This window comes from Salvia miltiorrhiza, chromosome 3 (assembly GCF_028751815.1).
Source record: "Salvia miltiorrhiza cultivar Shanhuang (shh) chromosome 3, IMPLAD_Smil_shh, whole genome shotgun sequence".
Classification (NCBI taxonomy): Eukaryota; Viridiplantae; Streptophyta; class Magnoliopsida; order Lamiales; family Lamiaceae; genus Salvia; species Salvia miltiorrhiza.
In genome coordinates, this window is record NC_080389.1 from 31584591 (window position 1) to 31590885 (window position 6295).

General features: G+C 41.8%; 1 long non-coding RNA gene and 1 other non-coding gene across 2 annotated transcripts; one reads left to right on the plus strand and one right to left on the minus strand.

Moving 5' to 3' along the window:
- Positions 1-648: 648 nt before the first annotated feature.
- On the minus strand, positions 649-755 carry LOC131019254 (small nucleolar RNA R71). Its single transcript, XR_009100174.1, has one exon. It is a non-coding gene; the product is annotated as a small nucleolar RNA R71 (small nucleolar RNA).
- Positions 756-3130: 2375 nt separating this feature from the next.
- Positions 3131-5888, plus strand: LOC131014104 (uncharacterized). The gene is made up of 3 exons (XR_009098048.1): positions 3131-3975; positions 4761-4854; positions 5178-5888. It is a non-coding gene; the product is annotated as an uncharacterized LOC131014104 (long non-coding RNA).
- The last annotated feature ends 407 nt before the right edge of the window (positions 5889-6295 follow it).

Sequence of the window (6295 nt, forward strand, 5' to 3'; positions counted from 1 at the left end):
TTATTTCAGGCGTTATAAGTTTTAATTTTTTTTTTTTTTTAGTTTTTAAATTTCTGTTTTTGTTTGTTGTCTCAGGCGTGCATGATCACGAGATCCAAAGGAAAGGAACATCTAGTACCTTTGAACTTGGAAATCGAAAAACAGTACAAAAGAGACAACCGCGAAAAGAAAAAGCAAGCAATGGCAGAGAATAACATGGACCTTCAAACTCTTGTGCAAGTCGTGACAAACCTTCAGAGGCAACTAGATGAAGAAAGAGAGCGCAACCGGGCTCCTCCAACAGAGCCACCACTGAATCACATGTATCAGCCTAGGGTTGATCAATTTCAAGGAGGCAGATGGGGACCAACTGTGCAGGCTACCACGTTCGAACTGAAGCCGGGATTGATAAACATGGTGCAAGCTGAACAGTTTAGTGGAATGGCTGATGAAAATCCGCATGTCCACATCACTTAGTTTCTAGATATCTGCCACACTATTAAGCAGAATGGAGTGCCACCAGATGCCATCAGAATGAAGATGTTTGGATTCTCTCTCAGAGATAGAGCAAAGGAATGGTTCAAGTGTTTGGACAGAGGTGCTATTACTGGATGGGAGGATTTGTGTAGAGCTTTCTTGGCAAAATACTTTCCTGCCTCTAAAGCTCAGAAAATCATTGCAGAGATTTCTCATTTTTCCCAGCTAGGAGATGAGACCATTCATGATGCCTGGGAAAGATTTCGTGAGCTGCTCAGGAAATGCCCACAACATGGTTTCACAGAGGATCAGCAAATCATTCACTTTTATAATGGTTTGACTGGTCTAACAAAGAGTATGGTGGATGCTACTGCAGGTGGATGTCTTCTCCATAGAAATACAAAGGAGGCGTATCGTGTGATAGAAGAGATGGCCTCCAACAGTTACCAATGGCCGAATGACAGAAATTCCACGAGAAGAATTGCAGCTGTGAATGAGGAGAGAGATGATTTTAAGGAGAAATATGAAGCTCTTCAAAAGCAGTATGAGTTGGAGAGAAAGACACTGCTAGCTAAAATTCCTCAGCAGCCGAGTTTACCTGATGTGTCACAGTTGGAAGATGCTAATTACATCCAGCGGCAGTACCAATTCAATAGACCAAACTATCAAGGACATCAGGGCGGAAATCCACCGTATCATCTAAATAATAGGAATCATCCAAATTTTTCCTATTCAAATCCCAACAATGCTTTGCAGCCTCCACCTGGATTTTCTGTTTCTAGTGGGGGAGTCATCAATGAGCCAAAGAAAGATTCAATAGAGGAAATGATGAAACAAGTTTTGGTGAAGGTCACCGGGATGGAGACAAACTCGGCAAACTTGGGAACCAAAATGTTCAACATGGAGCAAAACTTTTCAGCACTGTCCAAACAAGTGCAAATGTTAGAGAATCAAGTTGGTCAGATAGCCAACCAAGCAGCTGCGCAGCACAAGTCGGGCCAATTCCCGAGCAACACTACTGTCAATCAAAAGGGCCAATGCAATGCTATTTTCGATGGCACTCTGTCTCCAAAAGATAGGAGAATGAGCAAGGAGAACGAACAGCCAAGTGAGGAACCATACAAAGCTCCTATTCCACTTAGGGAATACATCCCAAAGGCTCCATTCCCCCGTAGGCTGATGAAGAGGGAGGTGCTTGAAGAGCAATGTGCTGTGAAGCCGGGTGAAAAGGTGGATGCCAAGGAAATCAAGCTGGAGGTCCCCCATTGTAAGAATGAGAAAAAAGTTGCCAATCCCGAGGACACAGAGCATAGAAGCATAGTGGATGAGCTAGAGAGGCTACTCGAAGAATCCGACCGGCGTGCACAGCCTCAAACTCTCTCAAAATTGCAGGATCCCAAGGAAAAAGAAGAAATGGTAGTTGTTCACACCAAGAAGATGGGTGATGAGGATGAGAAAATCCCGCAGGCGACAGCTATGAGCACTGAGCTGCCAATGAAGCTACTTTCGAAGAAGAAAGATCCGGGTAGCTTCACCATTGAGTGCGAGATTGGAGGAGAGCTCTTTCCCAAGGCTCTTTGCGATTTAGGAGCTAGTGTCAATGTGATGCCCATCTCTGTTTTCAAGCGGTTGGGAATTGGAGATCTCAAGCCAACCTCAATGGAGATTCAGATGGCGGATAGATCAAGAGTGAAGCCGAGAGGAAAGCTTGACGACATCTTTGTGAAGGTTGACAAGCTCGTCTTCCCTACGGATTTCTTGGTCCTCGATATTCCTGAAGATGCAAATCCGCCGTTGATTCTTGGTCGATCATTCTTAGCTACGGGAAGGGCTATGATAGATGTGCCGAATGGAAGAGTTATCTTTCACGCAGCTGATGCGCATGAGTCCTCTGTCTCTGTTCGTGTTAGGCGGTCTGTCACGCCCGCAGCGTTTGATGTTCATTGAGACCATGAGGTATCGTCGAGCTCTAGACGTTAAATTAAGCACTTATTGGGAGGTAACCCAACTGTTTTTCGTTGTTTTGTTTTTCTTTCTTTTAGTTTCGTTTTGTTTCTTTTTGTTTCTTTGTTTTCTTTGTGATTTTAGTGCAGTGTTGAGGTTGGAAGATGCGGGAACTCGCGCTTTGTTCACATCACCACCATGGAGCATGTGTTTCTGTGAGTAGTGACACACATATCATCATCCCTCCAAACTTATTTTCGAACTTATGTTCTGTAATAAGTTTGGGGGAGGGGGGTGAGAGTAGATATGTGTATCACTTTTATCTTTTTGTTGGCTTTATTGTTTTATCCTGCTTGGTTGGTGGTGTGTGTTTGTGATTGTTTTTGAGATGATTATTGCTCCATTAGATTTCTGGTGAGATGCCAATGATGATTTCTGTGAAAAAAAAAAAATGGAGTTTGATTTTCTTTGATGATTTAAGTATAATTGGAACTAATTTGCATAATTCTAGAGTGATTTTGACCTTGACTTTTGGACGTTGAATAAACCTGTGAGATTTTGAGCCATAACTGTTTATCATACACAGTTTATTCTTTGTTGTGAGTTTTGTCATGCATGTGGTGATCTTCTAGAACTTGCCATGGTTTCTGTGTCGAGGTTGCTGTTGTGCCCAGGATTAGGAGATGATTTTAGGCCATCTTTTGTTAGCCATAATTTTTCCCAACACTACAAGAATTGTGGTCATAGATGACGCATTATAGACAACATGCAATGAAAAATGTCGTCTATATGTCAATAGATGACACGTTTCGTCTTGCATGTTGTCTATAACCGAGAATTTACACGACATACGTCAAAAAATGTTGTCTATTATATGAATAGACGACGTTAGATGGACCGCGTCGTCTATAATTTGCGGTCATAGACGATGCGCCATCTGCATGTTGTCTATTCATATAATAGACGACGCAATAGACGACGTGCTTGAGCACTGTGTCGTCTATGTGCATGGTGATGCGGTAATAGACGACATGCTACGAAGGATGTCGTCTTTAATGAAATAGACGACACGCATAATGCACGTCGTGAATCTGAAAAATCAAATTAGGGATTAGCTTCTTTCCCACTCTCTCGCGCGCCGCTCTCTGAAAATTTTGGGGCTCTTCTCGTGAGTCTCTGAAATTTCAATCCGACGCACCACCGTCCGTCGCACCCACCGGCGCTTCACCCATCGCAACACCCCACGCCTCACCCCCCTCGTTGATCGATTTTGCCGCCCACCTCCACCTCGGCGAATGGATTAGGAGATGCCCTAGCCGCCGCTGTTAAGAGCCACCACCGGAGAGGGGTCGACGTCGCGAAGCCCTTGCCGCCACTCTACCTTCGCCTCGACGATATTCTGCCGTCCATCTCCGCCCCAGAGACGTCCTTAAGCCGCCGGATTTTATTCGGAGGGCTGAGCTCCAAGTTTCACCATTGACGTCTGCACTCTCCGGCCCGCTCAAGCTCGCCCTTCTCCATTCTTCTCCAATTTTTGATCGATTATTCCACTCGCCCCGCTCAAGCTTCACTCCGGTGAGTTTCCTAAATTCATACCCTATTTTTGTGATTAGTGCCCTGTTATGTCGATGAATGGTGGTGTTGCAAATTGCTTCTATTTTTTCTGGTCTATTTCTTGTCCAAATTGTCACGAAGAGTATGCTTGAGAGTTCTGTCCTGCTCCACTGAATTGATTTACCTGTGTACATGAAGTTTCTTGTAGAGGAATGAATTGTGATTAAAATATTACTAGCATCTTTGGCCTATTTCTCAGACAATTGCGTACACGAGCTGGTTGATGACCAAAATCCATTGAATTTAATTAGGTGATACAAAGATTTTTAGGAATTTTCTTTTCAAGAAAATCGCGGTTTTCTTGCTTCTTCACAGCTCGGATTCGGAACCTGCTTGGGTTAAACTTATTGCTAACTTTTTTTTTTGTTTTCTAGACAAAGCCAATTTGTATGTTCAGTTTTTTTTAGGGGAATAATCCAGTTATTTCTTGTCCATTAATCATCATATATCTGCTCCTTTTTCTTTATAATGCTTTTGAATACTGTGATTATAGTGATATGGGACACGATTTTTCAAGATTCCTAATGAGTTGTTGTTCATCTGTATGACAGTTGTTGTTTCTAAACTTAAACTCTGTTGATCTTGTTATTTACACATGTGAAAATACTTTTATTTAGTGGATTATCAAGAAACAATTTACACATGTGAAAATACTTTTGCAATGTATTGTTGGATACATTTATTTGATTAAAGATATTGATTTGTATTTAAATTGATAGACAATTAATCTATACTTTCTTAAATAGGTGTTGGTGTTTTGTTAAATTGTGGGAGGAATTTCAGAAAGTGTTTATTCATCCATTTGGAAGAGAATCGACAAGAAAGGGATAAGCTTCAACGGTGAGTTCGCTATATCTTGTTTTTATGTTTTCACCATGGTTCAAATGGCAACCATGGTTAGATAAGCATGTATCTAGGTTATTTTTGCACCATGGTTATGTAAACACTGTAGATAAGCATGTATCTAGGTAGTTGATATGGAGAATAGGTTGGGGAATGGCTCGTTCCATTCCATTTGTTGCTGTGGTGATGGCTTGGAGCCGATTATGTGCTATGTGTGTTTATGTGTTTGTGTAAGAAATAGGCACAAGTAATCATAAATATTTGTGAAATTTATAGGTTAAGTAAAATGACATATATTTTTTTTAATGCCCACTTTTAAGGTAATCAAAATGGATAAAGGTTGGATGTCCAAAAATAGATTATCAAACGAGTACGAAGTAGGGGTGGAGTCTTTCTTGCAGTTTGCCGTTAAAAATGGGAAAAATCCCAATGCTATGCCTTGTCCTTGTGTCAAGTGTGGCAATCTACGCGAGAAGGATGTCAAAACCATAAGAGCACATCTCACATATAATGGCATGGATTTAACATACGTTAGTTGGATTTATCATGGGGAGAGAAGTAGACCTAACACAAGCAATAAAGAAGAAGAAGAGAGCAGTGTGGGTCATGATTTTTATTCGGATGAGCCAGTAGACATGGTGCATGATGCATATGTTGACAATCCAACTCATTTTCATAGACTGCTCGAGGAAGCTGAAATGCCATTATATTTTGGATGTGATGGTTTCACGAAGTTATCTGCAACAGTTAAGTTGTACAATTTGAAGGCAAAATACGGATGGAGCGATACTTCATTTACGGACCTACTTATGTTGATAGGAGAAATGCTTCCGAAGGATAATGTATTGCCTTCATCTCTGTATGAGGCAAAAAAAAGCTTATCCACGTTAGGGATGAAATATGAAAAGATTCATGCTTGCCCTGAAGATTGTATTTTGTATCGAAATGAATATGCAAATTTGGTGAATTGCCCTACATGTGGAAAGTCAAGGTGGAAGGTGCTTAAAAATGACAAGATTAATGAAGGGGTTCCAGCAAAAGTGTTATGGTACTTTCCACCAATACCGAGATTCCAACGAATGTTTGGCAACAAAGAGATGTCTAGCAATTTAAGATGGTGATGCGTCTTCGACTTTTGGGCCATTTGGCCCTGTTTTTCTCTTTATTTGTGTCAGTTCAGGTCTGTCCAGGGGGAAAACAAAGTTGTGGAGGAAGGAAGATCAGTGGAGCGGAAACGGAAGAAATGCGGTCAGTATGGGCCTTACCAAGCCCAGATTGCTACATCATGTTTACCAGCATAAAGCTTCGGCCAACAAGTACCTCTCCAATTCAACTTGGGGCATGGGAACCTGGAGCAACCACCTGGTATGAGCCACACCGATAAGAGCAGTCGATCTGATCGTTACCGGAAGAAGCAGGCAGCCAGAGCCATAAAAGG